Source organism: Rhinolophus sinicus, linkage group LG01, assembly GCF_036562045.2.
Source record: "Rhinolophus sinicus isolate RSC01 linkage group LG01, ASM3656204v1, whole genome shotgun sequence".
Classification (NCBI taxonomy): Eukaryota; Metazoa; Chordata; class Mammalia; order Chiroptera; family Rhinolophidae; genus Rhinolophus; species Rhinolophus sinicus.
In genome coordinates, this window is record NC_133751.1 from 22,018,543 (window position 1) to 22,042,567 (window position 24,025).

At 33.7% G+C, this 24,025-nt stretch overlaps 1 long non-coding RNA gene across 1 annotated transcript in view; it reads left to right on the forward strand.

Annotated features, from left to right (window-relative positions):
- Window positions 1–24,025, forward strand: part of LOC141570216 (uncharacterized) — a 251,642-nt gene that overhangs the window by 48,134 nt on the left and 179,483 nt on the right. Inside the window, exon 3 of the long non-coding RNA XR_012494225.1 lies at window positions 22,730–22,818. This is a non-coding gene — a long non-coding RNA (uncharacterized LOC141570216). The remainder of the gene's footprint in view (window positions 1–22,729; window positions 22,819–24,025) is intronic.

Below are 24,025 nucleotides of genomic sequence, written 5' to 3' on the forward strand. Positions count from 1 at the left end.
GGGGTTGCTTCACCAATACTCCATCATAGATTCTTCCGCAATTGGCCCAGGATGCTACATAGGTAGAGTAATAGAGCTTTAACAAGAGTAGTTATATCTACAACTTTCATTAAGAAGAAGCTAAACAGCTTGGTTATATTCAAACGCTGCTACATATAAATGAGAAAGCTTGCATTTGGACACTTGTCTGTGTTTTGCTTCCAGGGAGTGTCCAGATATCCAACTTTTGCTCATTTATGAAGACATTCTGCTTTTAAAAAAATTTAGATAGGAAAATTTTGCTGCATCTGTTACAAAAGTTGAAATTAAAGCCAAAATACTCAAGCTAATATTCATGCAAGTATATCATTTGCTGTACAGTTTAGAATTTGGAATAATTACATCACTCATGAAAGATAGTTTAACATGTCCCAAATGGCACTGTTTAAATTTCCATTTGTTATTGTGTTAAATCAGTTAAATAACATAGCTAAAATTGAGGCAGTAAGTAAAATTAAGAATAGAGTGACTGTAACGTTGTGAAAGCATTTTAGCATTTCAAATCCTAAATTTCTATGCTCACCTAGCAGCAGATGTCACTGGCATTATAACATTTTCTTTTGTCCCCTTTGAGTTGCTGCTGTCAAATTATGTTATCTTTAAGAGTCACGTGTAGCTGAGAAAAGCGACAAATAATCTGCAGTTCCTTCCAAAGTTATTACATGTTGAAGTGGATATCAGTTCTTTGTGTCAAATTTTCCAGTATGAAGAGAAGGGGAAAAAGTCTTTCTCTTGGTCAAAATAACTAAGAAAATCACTAAGGATCCTACATAGTTTTAGTTTTACTAGACATTCATTTTGTTATCTTTGGTGAGATTCAGAATAGAAGTCTGGTTATCATACTATGTATCTTTAGAAACTTAAAAAATGTAGGCTAGGCCTACTACTGAAAGCGTTTTGATATTTTATAATTTGGATACTAACCAAGATTACAAAAGAAAGTCTGTCTATAGAGTACCTGGGATTCTTCTAAATTCAAAAAGTGCCCTAAAGGATTAGTGGTGATGAGAGAGAGCAGTACAGGATCCAGAGGCGTCTACCACATTCTGGAATTTCTGTTCTTCAGTATACTGTTTGTCTATATTCCATCACCTGTTGTTCCTCAGTGCTCCCATTATCATCAGAATTTTGTCCTATAGATAAAGGCTCTAGAATTCTAGAAAAAAATTTAACTATCCTAGGTCAAGTTTTTTTTGTTTTTTTTTTCTTTGAGAATAAAACTAAGGAATTTTAGGCAACTGATTTTTGTAATACAGATATAAAAGTCTCAGGACTACAACAGAATTTTACAAACTGATTTTACTAATCCCTATTGCTTGCAATGTATCTTCAGTGTAATAATTCACACCCATCTAGAGCACAGAATATTTTCTTATTCTTGGAGTCATGGATATCACAAATTTACTACATGCTTTGAAAAATATTTCTTCATTTATTAAGTCATTTATTAATTCTACTTTTTTTCAAGTATTGGAGTGACATTTAAGTCAAGTATTTTAAGACTTGACTTTTACTCTGTCCATATTCTTCAAGTACTTTTTTTTTTTTAATTTTAGCTACATTTTCTAAATGTATTTACATTTTCAGGTAAAGATATCTAAATTTTTTATCCTTAAAATAAACATAAGCTCCTAATTTATTCATTGTGAATACCTTTCTTTGAACATACCTAGTTTGGTTTGTTTTATTGCTGAGGTATAGACTTCAGAGCTGCCAATGTCAAAGACTTATTTTGGTATACAAGCAAAATGACTTTTAAAAAGTACCTTTCCTTTTTATGCTACTACCTTCTACAAGCAGTCTGTATGATTCATGTATATGTCGTGACTTTTCCATAAATAGTATTTTTCCAAATGGAAGCTCGTCTACCCCTTTTTTTGCCCTATTATTGAGCTTAGTGAGAATTTTTGCAGCTTTGTTTTTTGTATAAGAAAGATTAATGTTAACTGAAAATTGGAAGATTTTCCAATGTCTTTCCTCTTCTTCATCATCTAAAACTATTTCCTAAGACCTTATCATCATTAATATCTGGAAGAAAATCTATTATGTTTCATCCTTTTCTCTTAAGGCTATTTGGGAGACAGAAACAAGTGCAATTTTACATTTATACAAAACTTGTAATAGCAAATGTAAAAAGGTGACACCAACAATAAACCTCCCATGAACCTGTATTTAACCTATGAATGTTAAAGTTAAGATGTAGCCCTCCAAAACTGCTTAATCATGGGAACTTCTAGTCAGAAAGACTGGCAAAATGAATTTGTTCATGGCTCACTTCCTGGGGGTGCTATCCAAAATGAAACCGGCAAACCTTTTGAAATTTACTTTTTTTTTAAGAGGTTGGTTTGGAGTTTTGATAGTTGTGAAAATTCCCAATCTACATGTGAATACTTGATAGATAATGACTATATATACTATGAGAGGAGACATAAAGTATGATTCCATCTAAACCTGTCAACTTAGGCCATAATTAGTATAATTCTATAGTGTTTTAGTTGCATTACATCATTTGGTTTTAAAGCAAACAAATATTTCATCAGAAGAAAAATGTGTAAATGTTGAGTCAGCAGAGCTTAAAGCAATTTCCTGTGCCTTAACATCAAGGAAATCTTGCAGAGACAAGTGTTTTAGAAGCTTTTGAAATGAAGCTAAAATAACAAGGGAAAATGTCACAGTTTCATGCAATTAGAATAAAAGTGAAGAGCCCTTGTTATAAACACTGTAGGAAAAAGAGAGACATCATGGGTAAGATGTATATATTTCAATGACTGTCTTTAGCATGCGGGACACATTTGAAGCATGCAACATGTAGCATCTAAAAAGAGGTTAGAAACTATTGGAATTTGACTTTTTGGATTCCTTTGCAATGCTTTTCATTTTCAAAAACAGAAAACAGACAATGTGTTTCCAGGGTATTCCTGGCTCTCTTGAATGGTATTTGGTATGGCTCCTCAAGTATGTCATCACTATTCCTTGGTAAAGAAGTATGTCTTTTAAAGCAACGGCCAACCTTCTGCAGCCAGAGGATCGTATATTTTTCTTTGAAAACTGATTTTGGGGTGGGTACGAGGATGGCCACTTTATCCTCTGGGAATGGTCTTCTTTTGGATTCTCCCACACTCTGAGCATTTGTCCTTAGGCAACTTCAGATGGATCGTGCTGGGCTTTTGAGGATTCAGCTTTAGCTCAGAAGAGGTGGTTGAAAAAGAATCTTTTTCATCTCCAAATGAAAATGCAAAGAGATTTTTTTTTTCATTCTTTTTTTTTGAGAAACAGAATGTAATTAGCCAAAAGTGGAGTGGGGCCAACCAAGAAGCATTAACAGGCTAAATGTTGCCCCAGTTCTTAGAGTGGTCCAAAGACTGGCTCATTCTTGAGTGTCATGGAGGAAAGGTGAAGCATCTACAAAAGTCTAAAACGGGTGACTGCGAGACACGAAAAGAGAGAAATAGTTCAATTTTCTCACAAATTAAGGAAGGCAACTGAAGCTAGCCACCCTCTCTTCAATCTAAAAATCCAGTGACTAATTTTTTCTAAGCAGGCACTACAATGTTCTTGCTGGGAACAGGACAGATAATATATGTAGCTGGCACTCTCACCCGAGAGGAACTATTGTTCCGTTTGGAGAATGGAGGCCAACTCCCTTTATGACTTAAGGAAAAGCTAATTTAGGACATATCTAAAAACAAATGAAATGAGAAGGGAAAAAAAAAAATCTCAAGTTACTATGCAGTGTGCCAGTTGACTAAATGTAAAAGAAAACAAAACCAAACAGTACCCCCCACCCCAACTAAAACAAAAGAAGAAAAAGGAACATATGTCTTGTGTTTGCTCTGTGCTCATTTTGGCTTACTTCAGATACTTTTTCAAGTTTAAATTTGAAATTTGATGACTCTCAGAAGCAGAAAATTTCTTTTCTAGGTGTCATTTTTATCTATTTCTGTCAAACCCTTTAATAAGAAATCAAGAAGAACTATCATTTAAGGGAAGAAAAAAACAACAACATACAAAAGATGGTTGACTCCAGGATAAAATATAGTAGAAATATAGTAAATTTACCTACAGAGGAGAGATTTCTTTGGTGAGCAGAAAGAAGTCTGAGAACAGTGCCTTTTAAAATATGACATCTGGAAATCACTAGAATTAACTACTTGATGGAAAAAAGAAAACCTCTCCAGATTAAAAAAAAAAAAAATCTACCCAGAAGTTCTATATTTTTTAACAAATAAAATTTAACCCTGCCCTCGCTTTCATTTTAGGTGAAAAGACAGAAGTTTTTAAGATAAAGATGTGTTTATATGCTTTTTTTTTTTTAACACGAAGTCCATTTTGATTTTAACATCAAACTCTCAGATTCTGGCTCACCATGAGAGAAAATGCCTCAGGGCATTTGTTTTAGTCATTATTGAATCCCTTATATGTGAACTTGAAAGATCTTCACAGTGTGTCCTGCAAGGGCATTTCATACAGGAGATATGGGCTGGGAGAGAGAACACTAGGCTGGAAGTTAAAACAATCAGGTTTGAATCCCAGCCTAGTACTCTGGACAAATTACTTAACTGTTTGGAAAATGGTGATAATAACATTTAACATCTTATCTCATAGAATTTATAGAAAACATTAAGTGAAATAATAAACATGAAAGCACAGTAAAATCTATAAAGAGTTGTATAAAATAAGGTAATATTTTCTATGGAGTGTATGCATTTCTCCTTGGACTGTGTATTATGAAATTTCTCTTCAAATCTTTATTTCTATGTCATCTCTTTGAATTGTCCTTGTTTCACTGAAAGTTTATTTAAAAAGAATTAAATGGGTAGTTATTTACATGGTTGAGTTTTTCTCTTCACTTATTTCTGTCAGTAATTTCTAGGGATAATTTTAGAGATTTTGAGTCGTCAGGTGACTAACTGAATGCATCTTTGTGCCACTTTATCCCATGCACAAGAATCCTGGATAGGAATGGAGACCAGGGAACATAATGTGATTTTAAAGTGATTACAAACACTTACCATTCCCTGTGAGAATATGAACATTTATGCTTAAGTATGGGTAGATTACAAAGAAGGGGGATACTAGACGAAAACACACGCATGAAAAGTGATGGCAGCCTCAGTAAAAAAAATTGGCAAAGACATGGGACTATAGAATCAGTATGAAAGGGTGTTTTAGAGTTATCTAGCAATACCCAAGGCACAATAAGTGAATCTCTTAAATAGCATCTTGCCGAGAGTTATTTGTACTGATTTTTACTTTTTATTTGTGAAAAAGCTGTTGTCTCTTGAACAGTGTTTCTCAAAATGTGCATGTAAGTCACTTGGAGACCTTTTCAAAATGTGTATTCTGGTCAAAAGCTCCGGGGTGGAGTTGGGCTAGTTAGGAGCCAGTGTTTCAGACAAGCTCTCAGTCAATGCCAGAGCCGCTACTTCGCAGAGAACAATCTGAGTAGTTTGGCTGACTGTCACTAAAATTATTTCCCACTTACAAGTAACACTCCAGAAATGATATATCCATGTTGGAGAAATGGTGACTATGGAAATATTATTCAAAAAATATTCCATTTTTATATAGCTTAACTGAAGTGAAATCGATATATGACAAAGTAGCATTTGAAAGTGTAAAATTGGACAAGTTTTGACATATGTATACAACCATGAAACCATTACAGTAGTCAAGATAATGAACATTTCTCTCACTCTCAAAAGTTCTCCATGCCCCTTTTTAATCTTGCTTTTATTTTCTCCTCTCCCATCCCATGTACCCACTAACATGTTCTCTGTCATTTTAGATTATTTTCAATTTTCTAGAATTTTATATAAAAAGATCATACAATGTGGAATGTGCTCTTATTATCTAGTTTCTTTCATTTCTTTCACTCAGCATAAATAGTATGAGATTCATCCATTTTCCCATCTTTGAAAATTAGATTTTTTTGTCTCATAATTGAGTTACATGTACTTTTTATTGCCGAGTAGTATTCCACTGAATGTAAGTATCACAATGTGTTTATTCATTCTGCTGTTGATAGATATTTGTATCATTTCTAGTTTTGGATTATAACATATAAAACGGTTATGAGCATGCACAAACATATCTTTTAACATATTATTTTAGTTCTTTAGAAGAATGGCTGAGTTGTACAGCAGGTATATGTTTAGCTTTTTAAGAAATTATCAAGTCATCAAATGTGGTAGTGTCATTTTACATTCCCACCAGCAATGTGTGAGAATTCCATTTGCTCCCTTTCCTCTTGCTTAGTTGGTATGAACAGTCTTTAATTTTAGCCCTTCTAGTGGTATCTCATTGTGATTTTAATTTGTATTTCTCTAATAATTAATGATATTGAGCAGCTTTTCCTGTTTATTGGCCATTCATATATCTTCATTTGTGAAGTGTCTGTTCAAACCTTTTGCTCATTTTCTACAAGTGGATTGTTTGTCTTATTATTATGTCAGCAAGTTCTTTATATATTCTAAAATCAGGGATTGGCAAACTTTGTCTTTAAAGGCACTGAGAATATTTTAAGCTTTCTGAGCCATGTGCTTTCTGTTGCAACTACTGTGTTTTCCCAAAAATAAGACCTAGCCTGAAAATTAATATAAGACCCGGTCTTATTTTACTATAATGTAAGACCGGGTGTAATATAATATAATATAATATAATATAATACAATATAATACTAGGTCTTATATTAATTTTTGCTGCAAAAGCTGCATTGGAGCTGATTGTCTGGCTAGGTTTTATTTTTAAATGAGGTATTTAACTCTGGCCTTGTATCATAAAAATAACCACATATAAGACAAATCGATGGACATGATTGTATATGAATAAAATTTTATTTATAAAAGCAGATAGCAAGTCAGACTTAGCCCTTGGACCTTGTTTTGTTGATTCTTGTTCTGGGTAGAAGTTATTTGTCAAATATATGTTTTATAAATATATTTTCCTTTTTGTGGCTTGTCCTTCCATTTTTTAATAGTCTCTTACAAAGAACAAAGATTTTACATTTTAATGAAATCTAATATTTCATTGATTTTTTTCATGGTTCATGATTTTTGTGTTCTATTTAAGAATCTTTGCCTACCCCAAAACATACTCCTTAATTTTTTCCCCCAAACTAAGGATGATTGTTTTTTCTTACCACAAATGGGTATCCAAATTGTTACAGCATGATTTGTTGAAAGATTATCCTTTGTCTGTGGAATTACCTTGGTATTTTCATCAAAATCAATTGACCATATGTGAATGGGCCTTTTTGAAGACTTCCTTTATAGTTCCAATGATCTGTATACCTCGCTTACCTCGCTTTACACTAATCTCACACTAAGTTGATTATTGGAGATTGAAAATAAGTCTCCAAATCAGGTAGTATAAGTCTTTCAATTTTGTTTTTCTTTTTCAAATTTTAGCTATTTAGGACATTTGTATCTCCATATAAATTTCCATAATAAGAGACTTCTGGGATTTTCATTGGGATTCATTGAACCTATGGCAAGAGTTTGTGGAACTATAGCCCACATGTCAAATCCAGTTCATGGTGTTTTTGTACTGCCCTCAAGCTCAGATTTTTTTTTTTTTCTTCACATTTTCAAAAGGTTGTAACAAACAAATTAAAAAATCCCAGAAGAAACAAAGACTATGCAACAAAGATCATATGTAGGCTGCATGGGATCCTGAGATCATCAGAACAATTAGAAGCAGAGATAAGGACTGAACTGAACTGGTGGCAGCATTAGATCTATTGCCTTCACTGGCAGATATTTGTTAAAAATGTGAGATTGAAGCCTGGATATGGCCCTGGGCACAATCCCACTGAACTCTTAACTAATAGAAAAAAATAGAAAATGGCCAAAAAAAGGCTTTTATTAAATTCTGTTGTTTTTTTATCAATGTTAAGATTTTACCAAGAATGGTAGATAGCATTTTATGTTGATATATTAACTGCATTTCATTTCAAGTGGAACTGAGTCACCATTAACTTATACAAAATAAATGTGCACATGGACATCATACTCTTACTTTTTTCTTCTCTAATTCTGACATTGACAGCTTGGGTAAACAGTAATTTTGAGAAATATACTCCTAGGAAATATATGAACTTTTGACATCTATTTAAAAATGAAACAAAACAGATATTTAATTGAGGGTAAAAATAGACTAGGTTCAGACTGAAACAACATAAATGGTGACTTTAAAGTGCTTTTTCTTTCCTTTTGTTTAGGTTACAGTGTTTCATAAAAGCCAAATTTAATTAAATATGACTATACATTAGAGTTATATTCAGGACAGAGAATAGAAAATAGTTATATTGTAAATTCAAGGAACAGTGTTAATGTCATGAAATATACTAACTGAAAACTGGAAATTTTAGCACCATTTTCTGTTCCAATTTCTGCTATTATATTAGATAAGATCTTTGATCATTGGCACCTCGACTCAAGCAATATTGTAAAGTTCTTTTGAGGCAAAGGTTTATTAGTGAATCCAAGAAAATTTCATGGGTCAAATATTTTCATTAGGGTGGGACCAGAGTGGAGCTGTGGCAGGAGGTCTGTTTTGTCCACTAAGGAAGTTTTGAACTATGATTTGCTACTTCTTGCTATCTAAGGAATTTAAATTTATTACATATGATCTCATTAGTCCTTGTAATGTCTGGCAGGTAATGTTAAAAACACAACTGACCAATAACATAATTTCTACTAAATAAATGTATTGCAACTGCAAAAAGTTTAGTGACTCCTTGCCCATGGTCAGTTATTGAGTCAGCATAGTCCAGGAATGGAAATAAAAAATCCAATAACTTATATATCTTCAATATTTTTGCAGCACACAGAAAAATAGTCCATGAGATGAATGACATACAACATGCTGAGTCTTCCTTCCTCCCACTAGATTGCATTAGCTTACATTCATTGGTTTTTGCCCCAAGTTAATTTTACTTATTAGATCTGTGAAAAACATGGCAATGTCCTTAGGGCATCTGGACATGCACACCGAAACAAATCAATTATTTGAAATGCTACAGAATAAATACTATCAGAATAAGCTCCTTGGGAGAAGAAAGGTGTCATATAATTCAAAGCAATTTATAAATATCTACTTTCAGACACAGTATGAGACCTGAACCAAACTTCTTTGAAGGGCATTTAAACAGAGCTGCCAATATTATGATTACATTTTCTCTTGTTTCATGCCTAGAGTAATGTTTAAGCAACAGAGTTCAAGCATTTTTTCTAATATTGGCAAAGCAGTGTAAAAATAATGCAATTACTTATAAAGGGACATATATAGGAAATTACTTTGACTCGGATAGCTTTAGCTTTTAAAGTAGAGAATTATTCTCACTGGGATAGTGGAATGTATGTTGAGATTTCAATGCTGTTCTTTAAGAATTGAAAAATATGCATAACATAAGATTCTAAAGAAAATGCGTTTTAGATGTTATGTGGCTACGATCAAAATTCTATAATAGCTACCAAACATGATAAGGGATGGTAGAGAAGGGAATTCTGAAAGTCAACATAATAGCAATTACAAAGAAGACTTCTATGAATAATGCAAATTAAATAAGTGGAGTAAAAGAATTGATTAAAGTAAGTTTATATAAGTATTAAGGAAACTGTACTTATGTAGTTCCTAATTTAAAGCACCCATTTTACATACAAAAGAAGGTAAGGAGAATAATTTAAACTGTAAGTACCCTGAAGAATAAAATAATTTAGTATCAAGATGACTCTAAGCTAGTCATTGCAATTAGAAACTGACATTGATAAAGTATTCAACTTTCAATGTTAACATTGTGCTATGTACTAGATATATCAAGACCACACATCTCTGTCCTAAAGGAGATTAACATTCATAAACCAGCGAGAGAAACAGACAAGAAAATAATAACAATAAAGTGCAGTAAATGTATTATTCTGAGAAGTATGCAAAAATTTCTATAGTGGTCTCAGAAGTTATCAAATCTAGATTAGTTTAAAAACGGGAAAGCTTTGGAGAGGTTTTATCTGAAGTATATTGATTTACATTTAACATAGGTCAGACAAAAAGATTTATATTTAACATAGGTCAGACAATTAAGTTCAAGAACTCATCCTAGAAAAAGTGCTCCACACCTCATTGCTGAATATCAGTACGGTCACCTTTGAAGTACTCCCCTTGGGAAGCTATGCACTGACACCAGCCCCTACTCCACCCTTCAAAGCAATTTTGGAACTCTTTTTCTGGAATGGCCATCAATGCTGTTGTTGTATTACCCTTGATGTCCTGAATGTCATCAAAATGTCTTCCTTTCAATATTTCCTTTATCATCAGGTAAAGAAAGAAGTCACTGGGGGCCAGATCAGGTGACTAGGGAGAGTGTTCCAATACAGTTATTTGTTTACTGGCTAAAAACTCCTTCACAGACAGTGCTATGTGAGCTGGTGCATTGTCGTGATGCAAGAGCCATGAATTGTTGGTGAAAAGTTCAGGTCGTCTAACTTTTTCATGCAGCCTTTTCAGCACTTCCAAATAATAAACTTTGTTAACTGCTTGTCCAGTTGGTACAAATTTATAATGAATAATCCCTCTGATATCACAAAAGGTTAGCAACATCATTACAGCAAGTTTGCAAACTTAATTGTCAGACCAGCCTGAATATTAAAAATAAACCATATTCTTAATTTCATCGTTTTTGTTGTTATTAATATTACTTAAATAAAATGAAAACAAAGACATTCCACTGAGGGTAAATCACGTCTGTAAAGTATGACAAATAGGGGATAACATGGCACAGTTGAGACATATCAACTGTTATGTATGAAATGTAGGGTATGAAGAAGGGTGGGGCAAAGGATGGGGTTGCAGCGAAACATTAATTCAGATTTTGAAGGCAAAGCTTAGATTTTAGCGTTGACAAAACCTTTCATTGAATTCCTGTGAAGTCTTAGTCTAAGAACCACTTGGTTCTTTAGTATGGTTTGGCATGTGTCGTCTCTGATCCTTATTGGCCTAAGCAATCTTATGTCCGTTTTTAAATTCTTAGAAAGATACCTCATTGCATATATTATAATACATAGTTTCATATTTGGTCTCATGAGTCATTCTGCATTCTCTCATCAGTATGTTCTTTCTAAAACACAAATTTAAATTTTTATGTGCACTCAAGTTTTGGATTCTATTATTCTCTATTGATGCAACTCCCATACTCATTGTCAGTGACTTCCCATTGTTTTTAGCAAGAATATCATGTCCATTTCTTTGAAAGATGCCATAGGAATTTTGATGGGATTGCATTAAATCTGTATATTGCTTTAGGTAATATGGCCATTTTAACTATGTTGATTCTTGCAATCCATGAACATGGAATATCTTTCCATTTCTTTTTGTCTTCTTTAATTTCGTTCAATAATGTCTTGTAGTTTTCAGTGTATAGGTCCTTCACATCTTTAATTTTTTTCCTAAGTATTTTATTCTTTTTATTGCAATTGCAAATGGAATTTTTTTTCATTTCTTTTCCTGAAATTTCACTGTTAGTATATAGGAACACAATGAATTTTTGAACTTTGATTTTGTATCCTGAAATGTTATTGTATTTGTTTATTGTTTCTAATAGTTTTCTGGTGGAATCTTTAGGGTTTTCTATATGAAGAATCATGTCATCTGCAAAAAATGATAATATTTTACTTCTTCATTCCTAATTTGAATACCTTTTTTTTTTTATCTTTCATGGTTGCTCTGGCTAGGATTTCTCATTGTGATCAGCCTTGTTTTCTCCAGTTATAAATCTCTCTGTAGGTGATCTAATTTATTCCTATGGCTTTTTACTTTATTTTGTTAATTTTACTTTATCTTATTTCATTAATTTTTTTTACATTTCTTGGAATTTTTGAAGAGACATTAAATTTATCACACTCTTAAGTTTGTAGCCATTTATTATTAATTTGTTTAAGGAACTGCTTTCCTTTTTATTATTCATTTCTTCCTCTTCATTATTCATTTCTTTATTTTAATTGTTTTTCTGTCAATTATGGTCCTCATCTCCATTCCCCTTTGCCCCTAAGCATTTCTTTCTCTTTTTTTAATTGTGGTAAGAAACATGTAACATAAAATTACCATTTAACCCATTTTTAAGTGTACAGTTCAGTAGTGTTAAATATACTCACATTGTTGTGAAACAGATCTCTAAGACTTTTTCATCCTGCAAATCTGATCCTTGATCGATTTAATAACATCTCCCCTTTTACATCTTGCTCCAGCCCCTGGTAACCTCCATTCTATTTTCTGTTTCTATGAATTTGTCTACTCTAAGTACATCATGTAAGTGGACTATGCAGTTTTTGTCTTTTGTGATTGGCTTATTTCACTTAGCATAATATCTTCAAGGTTCATCCATGTTGTAGCATGTGATAGGATTTACGTTCTTTTTAAGACTAAATAATATCCCATTGTATGTATATATAATTTTGTTTATCCATTCACCATTGCTTTCTCCTCTTGGTTATTGTGAATAGTGCTGCTGTGAACACGAATATACAAATGTATCTTTGAGACCCTGCATTACATTTTTTTTTGGATATATATCTAGAAGTGGGATTGCTGGATCATATAGTAGTTCTGTTTCTATTATTTTATGGAATCTCCATATTCTTTTCCATAGCAGTTGCACTATCTTATAATCTTGTCAATAGTGTACAGGATTCCAACTACTTTATGTTCTTACCGAAAAGTGTTGTTATTTTTTAAAAATAGTAGCCATCCTAATGGGTATGAGATGATATCTCATCATGGTTTTGATTTTTTTTCGTTGATGATTAGTGATGCTGAGCATCTTTTCATATGCTTGTTGGCAGTTTGTGTATCAGCTTTGGAAAAATATGCATTTGGAGAAACATTCTTTGCTCATTTTATAATTGGGTTGATTTTTTATTGTTGAGTTGTAGGACTTCTTTATATATTCTGGATATTAACTCCTTATCAGATATGTAATTTCCAAATATTTTCTCCCATTTCATAGGTTGCCTTATCACTGTGTCGGTAGTGTCCTTTAATGTAGAAGTTTTTAAGTTGGATATAATCCCATTTCTATTTTTGCTTTGGTTGTCTGTGCTTTTGATTTCATAGCACATAAATCATTGCCAAATCCAATGTCATGAGGTTTTTACATTTCTTTCCCCGTTTTTTTCTTTTAAGAGTTTTACAGTGTTAGATCTTACATTTAGGTCTTCAATTCATTTTGAGTTAATTTTTCATATTGTGTAAGGTAAAGGTCCAACTTCATTCTTTTGCATGTGAATATCCAATTTTCTCAACACCATTTGTTGATTGTCCTTTTCCTATTGAGTGGTCTTAGCATCCTTGTCGAAGATCAATTGACTACACACATGAGTGTTTATTTCTGGACTCTCTATTCTATTCTATTGTCTATTTGTCTATCTTTTTGCCAGAACCATACTACTTTGATTGTTTTTTGAGGCATTCATTTTCAAAGTTACATACTCATACTGGGGATGCCAAAAAGTGTATACAAGTGGACACTTTGGTCAACGTTGCTCAAGCAGTAGTTCGCCGTAATCAGAAGTGTCTGGATGCTGATGGTCACCACTTTGAGCACCTCTTGTAATTACAGAAGTCAAACATGACTGTGTTCATCTTTTGGTATTGGTATACATTGAGTATTACAATTTTAATACAGTTTTCCTTTCTTAAAATGTGTATACATATTTTTGATACTCTCTTTATATAGTCTTACAAAGTTTCAATCCTAAAAAATAGCCTTAGTTGTTTATAAATTTTCATAAATGGCAATGTGCTATATTTTTACTATGTTTATTCAAGTCTATAATTTTAAGATCTCTCAGTGCTTCAGAGATTTTTGCTTCTTCCTTCTACATGGCATTCTCAAGTATGCAACTGCCACAGTTTAATTAATGATTCCCTTAGGAATAAACAATTAGTTTATCTCTAATTTTCTACTAATGCAAACAATGTCTAGATGATAATCATTGTATGTGTCCTCTCACAGATTTGTACAACAGGGTTCTTATATATTTACCTAAGAATGGGGTCATTGTATCATGGGTCAAATACATAATTAATTTAAAAAGAATTCCAGATTGCTTTTGATAATAATTAAGTCATTTTACATTCCCACCAGTTGTACATGAAAGTTCTCATCTCCTCACATCCTAGACAGTACTTGGTATTATCCAGGTTTTTACTTGTTGCCATTTTGATAGATGGGAAGTGGTATGTCAATATTCTTTAAATTTTTATTTTTCTGATAATTGGTAATTTTGAGCATCTTGTGATAGGCTAGGGCATCTTCTTTTACGCACTCCCTATTTATATCCCTTGTCTAAAATTTCTCTTGGGTTTTGTCATTTTGTGTGTTTTTCAGGAGCTCTTGGTATATTTTGGCTCTTAATCCATTGTCAATTATAGACATTGCAAATATTTCCTCAGTTTATAATCTACTCATTTAACCTGATGTATAGTGGACTTTTTTGAATAGAAAATTTAGATTTCAACACAGTCCCGTTATGTTTTCTGTAGCATTTGTGCTTCTTGAAGTCTTCTTCAGCCACAGCTCACAAAGATATTCTACTACATTTTTTTCTGTTGGGTCTATAAATTTACCTTTTGCATTTAACTCAGTAATTCTTCTGAATTTTTCTTTGTGCATAGTATAAAGCATGAGTTCAGTTTTATTTTCTCTTTAGAGTGTGCCAGCTCTCCCAAAGTCGTGTACATAACAATATATTTTATTCACTTTCTCTGTGATTTACTTTTACCATATAACAATTTCTTACACATTCATGGTTTTCCTACTGGCATCTGCTTTTTTATTTTAGTGGTCTTCTTTTCTGTTCTGCAATATCATATTATTTTAATTATTTTGGATTTAAGTTTTATCAATATATGTTAGACTGTGTCCTTACTCATTGCATTTGTTTCTGAAAGATGATTTAACACTTTACCAATCCTTATTATTTTATTTAAATATAATTTTTCAAATTCCCCCCCAAATTTTTTTAAGATTCTGAATGAAATTTTATTGAATTTAAGTTGTGGTGAATTGACTCTTTTACAATGTTTATTAATCTTATTTATTTATTATTTTTTATGTTTATTGGAGACATAAAGAATGCTATTTATTTGCTTGAGCTAGCCAGTCTATTGAATGCTCTTGTTAGTTCTGTTAGCTTTTCTGGCAATTCTGTGGGTTTTCTAGATAGATGATCTTATCCTCTGGAAAGAATAACAGGTTTACAATTTACTTTCCAACCTTTAGAGAACCTATGCATTATTCTTTTTTAAAGGAATATCTGAGTAATGGGCCTGACACTTATCAGTTGTATCAGTTAGGGTATAACCAGGAGACAGAAACCACAAAGTTATTTGGAGAAGAAACAATATAATTATTAACAGGGGATTGGAGTAACAAAAGCTTGATGAGTGCTGAGCAAAATACTCTAAAGAATAGAGGAATAACAGATATAGGAATCAACCACTACTCCTAGGGATAAGAAAGAATGCTCAAGGAAGTTAAAAAAAATCTAGCAAACTCCTCCTACCCCAGGACTGAGATCCAGACTTCATTGGAGACGATGCAGCCATGGCTTGCTGGATGGCAGAGATGTTAGCTGAGGCTGCAAGGCCATCTAAGAGGGTTCTGGGTGGCTTCCAGGGGAAGCCATGCATAGGGAGATGCCATATTGGCAGTGTTTGCTGGGAAGCCACTCTCTATGGTGCTGGGGGAAGCTGCCCTGGACAGATGCTGTGCCACAGGACTCTCTGTAAAACTGCTCCTTGGGTATGCCTGGGAAAGCCTTTTATGGGGGAAATACTGGGCTAGCAGGCTTCTGCTCTTCAGCGACCCAAGAGGGTCTGGAAAAGCTGTTCACAGTAGGTGTCATTCTGGTGATTCTTCACTAACAAGCTCCCAAAGAGGAAGCTGGTAGAAGATGTTCATGGGGACATGCTATGTGCTACTCCTGCCTGGTTGGTACTGCTGGAACCATGGTCTGGAAAGCCACACATGCTGCAAGAGCCGGGTGCTGCCGAAGCTGTGCTGCTATGCTGCAGGAGCCTATCTAGAGGAACACACCAGAATCAGGAAGAGAAACCCCTTTTCTTGCTAGTGTGCCCTCAGCATCTTCTACTGACAAAGCTTAATATCATGCATGCTGCAAAGGAGAAACATTTACAGGGCGTTATAGGTGGAATTGTGTCGCCTCCAAATTGATATGTGGAAGCCCTCATTTCCCATGCCTCAGAATGTGACTCTATTTGGAGTTTCTAAAGTGGTAATTAAGGTTAAATGAGATCATTAAAATAGGTGTTGACTGACGTCCTTATAAAAAGGGATTAGGACACAGACACACACAGAGAAAAGACCAAGTAAAGACACAGAGTACATGGCCACCTGTAAGCCATAGAGAGGCCTCAGAATGAAAGCTCTTTGATCTTTCCTGCTGACACCTTGATCATGGACTTCTAGCCTCCAGACTTGTGAGAAAATAAGTTCTGTGGTTTAAATCATCCAGTCTATCGTACTTTATTATGGCAGTTCTAGACAACTAATACACAGGTTCTATTTCTATTATTAAGTGGTCGGCAGTGAATAATGCATTTGAAGCTGAGACATTACAATTTGATAACTGACACACCAAGTTTATATGCTTGGAAAGTTAAAAAATTCTCTGAACCTGGTTTCTTATCTGTAAAAATGGAATTCTTGCCAGAATTGAAGGCTCTGTTCAATATTTTTAAAGTTACTTCTATTTTGTCCCTGACCATCAACCACTTACACAGGGACTGTCTTATTCATAGAAGTAATTTTAGGTAGAGCCTGACCTTTGGAATCAGAAAAACCTTTTCATTTTTGCACTTACAGGCTCTGTGACCTCAGCTAAGTTACGTTAATTAACTCTCAGAACCTCACTTTCTTCATACAAAGAAATGCAGATTATAATAGTACCTACCTCATAGTGATATTGTAAACATGAAGTGAGAGAGAGGAAAAAAATATATATATTTATGTGTATATATGTATATATATACATATATACACATACATACACACACACATTTAGCTCTGTGCTTGGTACACAATTAATGCTGGGTATATTGCAGAATATTATTATCTTTTAACTCTAATACCTAAGAAAATGACTGCCAGATAGTCTGTGAAATATGTATTTGTTGCTGAACAAACTGAACTCAACTGAACAGATTATCAGTTGGAGAAATTCAGATATAACTACTGGCTCTGTGTGTGTGTGTGTGTGTGTGTGTGTGTGTGTGTGTGTGTGTGTGTATGTGTGTGTGTGTGTGTGTGTGTGTGGTATAGTATGTTTAGACAGAGCAAGTATCTACTTAGTACTTTCAAATCATAAAAATGTCCTCTATTACATGTAGTGAATTAGGTGTGGATGACCACACAGGAGCATGTTACCATTCTAGTGTTATAGGGCATAATAGATCTCACTAAATAGCTAGGAGGAAAACAAAACAAAACGAAAACAAACAGAGAAATGATTTGATTTAAAGAGGTCACCCCCAAAGAGTGAAAAGTTTGAGAAAACAGTTATTTTAAATCCCTGAGAAAGGAACTAGTACTAAAAAACAGGAAACTCATCAAGCCTCAACTTGTTTTCAGAAAGTCCCTAATTAAATCATGATGGTGAAATCTGACAGGTACAAAACAAAATCTGATTTTAATGACTGTCAAGCTCATAGTTTTTGTTTCAGGGCCACTTTAATATGGGTTCCCCCACTGTTTCATATGTTAGAATATTTCTCCTTAAGATAACATGACAAGAATCAATAAGTTTATTTTAAATCTTACATCTAAAACAAGGTCAAGCAAGGTCTTATGTCTTCAATAAAGTCATTGTTTCAAGCTGAACTTGTGTAATAGTGCTGAGGCATGAACAAACATAAAACTTCTCAACACCAGAGCCGGAAGAGAACACACAATTCGATGTTGGGGTGTGTAATGCCAAATGAACAGAACTGATATTTTTAAAGTTAAAAACATGGCTTCTAATTTTTGCTCTCAAGGTACAGACAGTCACACACACACACACAATTACAAGATTTACTGCTTAATATCCTCTTAACCACTGAAAGTAATTCTGTTTATGTTAGGAAAAAGAAGCCAAGTAGAAAGGTCATTATGTTGTGTCTGCAGCTCTCACTCCTAATATGTGAGTCTCATTTATAAGTAGAGGAAAAAATCAATAATCCTTTTAAGTTGCCTTGGATTCCAAGTGGAAAATGCTTTAACCCACTGTACTGTGATGACTTAGAGCTTCTGTGAGATACTGTGCGATGTTGTTTCACCAAGGATCCCAGCTCACTTCAATAGCTTTTAATTGCATTGCCGAGTCTATCTTGGCTAGTGAAGAAAATGAATGCTCTCACTGCTTCCTGAAAGCTTAACTCTTTTATTCGTCAATTGTTCTTGATCATCTCCTTGAAATTTAATTTTGCTTTTATATAAGTTACCTGGAAGATTAAAGTAGTTTCAGAAACACATTTCTAGCATCCCAGGAATGAAAACCTTCAAGCTTTTTAGTTCATGTTGAACTAATATTTACTAAGTACCAACTGTGTATAAGGTCTTACATACTAGGTGGAGTAGCAGACAAGAAATGAGTAAGATGGTTCTTGTCTTCAAGAAGCTATAATCAGAGAGAATGAGTGAAGAATATAAATATCTACAATTTGAAGTTCTATATAAATTACCATATAAAAAGAGGAAAGATTTTTGTCCAAAGGTTCAAAGGAGCTCTGTCTTACACACATCAAGTTAAAAGGAAGGCAAAAGCTTTAATGGCCTTGAAGAATGGATGAAAATTTGAAATGAAGAGGCAGAGATATTGCCGTGTGGGAGCAAGTGAATTGATGAGTAAAAGTGAAGGCAAGATAAATACCAGACCTTTCCCAAGCTGAAGTCCAAGCATTAGAAGCAGATAAATTTGGAAAGTAGGTGGAGTTTAGGTTGTGAAGGGTTTTAAATATGGTGCTTCTCTGAGAAAATTAGTAATACAATCAAGGCCAAAGACCAGAAGGAAGATTACTCTGGTCAGTAGGTATTGGGAAGAGAGAACAGGACAAATAAAGACACAAAATATATTAGATTAGACATCTGATGCTTTGGAAGTATATAGTAAGTATATTGCATGTTTTAAAGATTATTTAAAGATGTAACTATCTTCTAGAACAAGTTCTGAATTTATGCCCCAAAGGCATGAGTTCTAAGGCCATTTATTCCATGAAGTGTGATAGCTTAGTAAGAATGAATAAATGCCAATTATGTTTCAGACACTGTGCTGGACAGTACATCTTTTCTAATAGCCACAGCAATTCTTTAAATGGGCATCAATACCTTCACTCTACAGATTACGAATATGGCACAGAGCATGTATGTAACTAGCCAAATGTCAGATAATTGATAGCAGAGTTGAGATTTGAGCCAAGTATTTCTGACCAAAGCCTGTGCTCATTCAACTCTAGGTTTGAATCAAGGTCTGCCTTGCCTTAGCTCTGTAACTTTTTGCATATCACTCAATATCTTAATATTCTTGTCAATAAATTGGGTTAACTTTAAACTTGCTGTGTTATCAAAATTAGATTAAAATGCCTGTATTGAAATTAGTGCTCCATAAACTTACCTTTTTAAAGGATGATGAAATTAAAGTGATTATAAAGAAAACCTGTAAAACTTGTTTAAATGATACCTGCTTGTCTCCAAAGTAAATGTTAGTATTTGTAAGTGATTTAAAACAAACAAAAAACCCCACACAACTTTTATTTTAGTCCTTGTAGTCTCTCCATAACCCCTCTCTAGTTTATATTATTTTATTATCCCCTAGTCTTTGTAATTCTTCCACCTCATGCTGTATGTTACATACAAAGAAATATCCTTACAAAATCCCTAAATATGAGTACGTGAATGTTCTGGGCATGTGTAGCACAAGTACACCCAAAGTACTTCCTTAATGTAACATATTATATGTACCTTTTTAAAATCTCCATTGGTGAAAGAACGTGACACTGAATTTCTTTTCCTTTCTATTTATTTGGTTTCCATATCTTTGACAAATAGGACAAGTGAGGTAGGTAAGACTGTTTCCAGGCGGTGCTGATAGAAAATTAGATGCACACTATGGAGCAATGTATTAAATGTATACCTATCACCAAAGATCTATTTTTAAAATATAATGTTCATTAAAAAAAGTAAAGAGAATAAGATGCACAGCAAAACTAATTTATATGAATTAAAAAATATATTTGCACCAAAAACATACATTTTGAAAGAACACATACCAACACAAAGACTGGTAAGTCCACTAGAATGTTTGCCTGGCAGGAGGAGAAAAGGCATGGACTATGGGAATAGAACGGAATGATGAAGTGAATGTGGGTGTGTGTGGGCCAGTGCGGATAATGTACCATGAAACGAATGCTGTAATGTCAACCCTGTACATCGGAAGTCCTTTCAAAATGAATAGAAGAACGGACTTCTCATGAACCTTCAAAGAGGAGGGAAACCAAGCTTAAGTCAAAGAAATTATCCTACATCAAAAGGAGGGAACTATTTAGAACGGTAGTGTTTGATGACGCACAGATAAACAAGAAACAAAAGCAAGGTGCTTTAAGGATATAAAGCTGTTTCTTGGCGGTCTCTGTAGAACGTTACCTTTTAAATTTTTTTTTTTAAATTTAAATTCTCTAATCTAGTTCCTAAAGCTGAGTCTACCCCTTGGAGACAGGGTTTAGGAGGAGAACAGTGATCTTTGGAATCACACCTGGATTTAAACTCTAAACTCCATCACTTACTAGTTGTGAGGACCAGAGCATGGTACTCAATCTTTTAACTCTTGAGCATCTTCATACATAAAATAGGCACTTTACTGTGTTGATGTGAGAGATAAATGAGTGAAATACTTAAGTGTCTAACACAGGGCTAGATACACGGTGAGCACACTCTCAGTAGTAGTTTCTGGATGCTTTGTCTTTTCCTGGCATTGCCACTATGCATTCATTCAACAAACACTGAATGAGGTGTTACTTTGGTTTATGCACTGTATATACAAAAATGGAGAAGATGTAACTGTATTTTCAAACTGACTGTAGTCTAGTGGAGAAAACAGAGTTAAACAAAAAATTATAAGATGAGAAATGCAATGATGAAGGTGTATACTGATGGTAGTGGAACACGGAGGAGGAGATTCTAACTAATCAAACAGCATTTCTTGGAAGAGGAGGTAACTTGAGTATTGTCATGTAGATTTAGTAAGAGACAATTAGAATGCAAAGTTCCAGAAGAATCCTTTTGTGTGAAGAGCATTGTTAAATTCCAATTAATGGTCAGTATAAATACTGGTAAATGAATATTTCATTGGTTCTCCATTGTAAGATTTTATTTCCTAATAAATAAATTTGTAGTTCCTGAGATACATAGCTATGTGATAAAACTGCCTGCATGACTCCCCAAAATGACCCACTTCTATAGCACTTTCCTTTTATATGTTCCTTATTTCACTCTGCTTTGCTATACTGTTCAGTTGGCCAGTGTGGAGCTAATCTTGTTTTCCATAAGGTTAAGCAGCCTTCTTTTTAGAGCCTTGAAATCCCTGGGAACTGTTTTTCTAAACTCTGATTTAATCCATGTATATTTGCTCAGTGTTTTTTGTTTCATGCTTCTTTTTGTTAAGTGAATATTGTTTTAAACACACACTCATATATTGTGTATATTTATATATAAGTATGTATATACAGTGGGTGCCAAAAAACGTATATACATTTTAAGGAAAAAACTCTATTAAAATTGTAATACTCAATGTATACCGATAATAAAAGATGAGCAGAAGTCATGTGTATACTTTTTTTGGCACCTCCAGTGTGTGTGTGTGTGTGTGTGTGTGTGTGTGTGTGTGTGTGTGTACATATATATATACACATTTTTTCCTTAAAAAGAGAAAATAAGAAAGGTTATGTTTGGACGGTGCATTATAAACCCAATATGTGATAGTGATGTCAAAAATGTTTTTCCTTTACAACTTCAACTGAAATGGCAAGACTTTCCTGAAACAACACTTGGTGTTTGTTTTTAAAACAAACCCGTGGGTTTACTTTGTAAAAATCATGAATGTTTTCTTATTCATCCCATATCCTTTTCAGAGTTGCTCCATGCCAAGGGAAATATGATTAAGGCAGCTCAGTAAGAGTTTTGGTCGGCATTAAGACACAATGGATGTATCTTGTGGGGGATTCAAAAGGGAGGATGGGAAAATCTGCGTGGACACTCTGGGATGATGGTGGGGGGCAAGTTATAATTCTTAAACTTTTATCAAATGAGAACTCAGACTTTTAAAAATAGTTTCACACTCTGATTGATAACAATAACTTAAATTTACCTCCAAAGCTTCTATAAAAAATACCCAATAAAACTAAGTCCTAAAAATTTTATAAAGCTCAGTGGCAATACTAACGCTGGCATCGACAAAACACTTAAAGAGATCTATCTATTCCCTGTATGTTCACTTTCGTGGTTCAGAGTTTAAGATGTATTTTACTCTGGGAATTTTTCTTGCCTTGCCTTAAGTATTGACTGAGTTTGAAATAAAATATGTTTATGATGAAGCCAATAAAATGGATGAAGCCAATATTGAAATCTGCCTCCACTCTCTAGATTGCAGAATGCATCAGGATTTAGACCTTGCTTCGAAGTCAATAGAAAGCCTGCATTTTGCGGAGATACATGGACATAAAGTGGACAAGGTAAGAGGAGAGGAAAGGAGAATGTTGGTTTTAAGAATGGGTATTTTACCTTCAAAAGCTTTAGTGTGCACGAAAGAGATAGAATAAATATTTTCTCCAAAATGTATTCAAAACTATTTAAGTCACACAGATTCATGTTTTTCACCTTCTCTTCGGAAACCTACCAACTAATAGTTCTGAATTCCCCCATGTGTCCAATTTGAATATAAACAGAACCAAATGCAAGTTGCCTTCTGCTGGTGTCTATTTCAACAGCTCAGTTGATGGGAATCAGTCAATTTTAGTAACTGAATGAAATACAATAAAAAGGGCAGTAAATAGAAAAGTGGAGGAGATTAGATTGAAAAGTATCTCTTGCAATTTGAAGATATTATTGTTTCTTGAAACTGGATGTGTAAGAGAAAGCAGTTATTACTTGCCAATTTTTGTGGCTTTACAAGAAAATAAATATTAGTGGTGTTGGCTATATCAAGTAAAAGACATTAAGGATACCTCTCTGTGTATGTGTGTAACTGTTTCAAGCAAACTGTAAAGTTCACACCTGCTCAGGAATGTCCAGGTGGCCTGGCCAATGCCTGGCAAATTTTCAAAGAATCTTGGGTGGCATGCTTCACCTGGGCGTTGTCAACTTTGGTCTTGATGATTGGCAACAAATATCTCATCAGCCTTGGGTTTGGCTTTTGAATTTGTGATACCAAATAGTGAATGCCTAATACAGTATCATTTTTTTCATATTCAATTAGTATGTTATCAACAATCATTTGTTCACATAGGTTATCATCACATTCAATCAACTTCAGGAACACAGACCTGGTATATCATTGGAATTTATTTTTGACATCTGAATATGCATTATAGATGAATAGAACATATAGATGTAAGTTGAAAGTAGAAAATCCCCTTAAGTGTTTTCTGTTGAGAAATCCATTAATCAGTTGAAATGTATAGATATTATTTTAAAGTTAAAATTTTTTACTAATTAATTATGATAAAATTTTATATTCAGAGTGATCAAGAACTTCAAGTAATTAAAGTAAGGAATATCATTTACAGTATTAAACGACTTTAAAATATTTTTGATTTTTAATTATTTACTTATAATTAGGATATCAATTAGGACATGAATCTTTCAAGCAAATGTCTTAGTTGTTCATTTCACATCTTGTGAAAATGAATTATGAACAGCATGTCCAACCAAAGCATATTT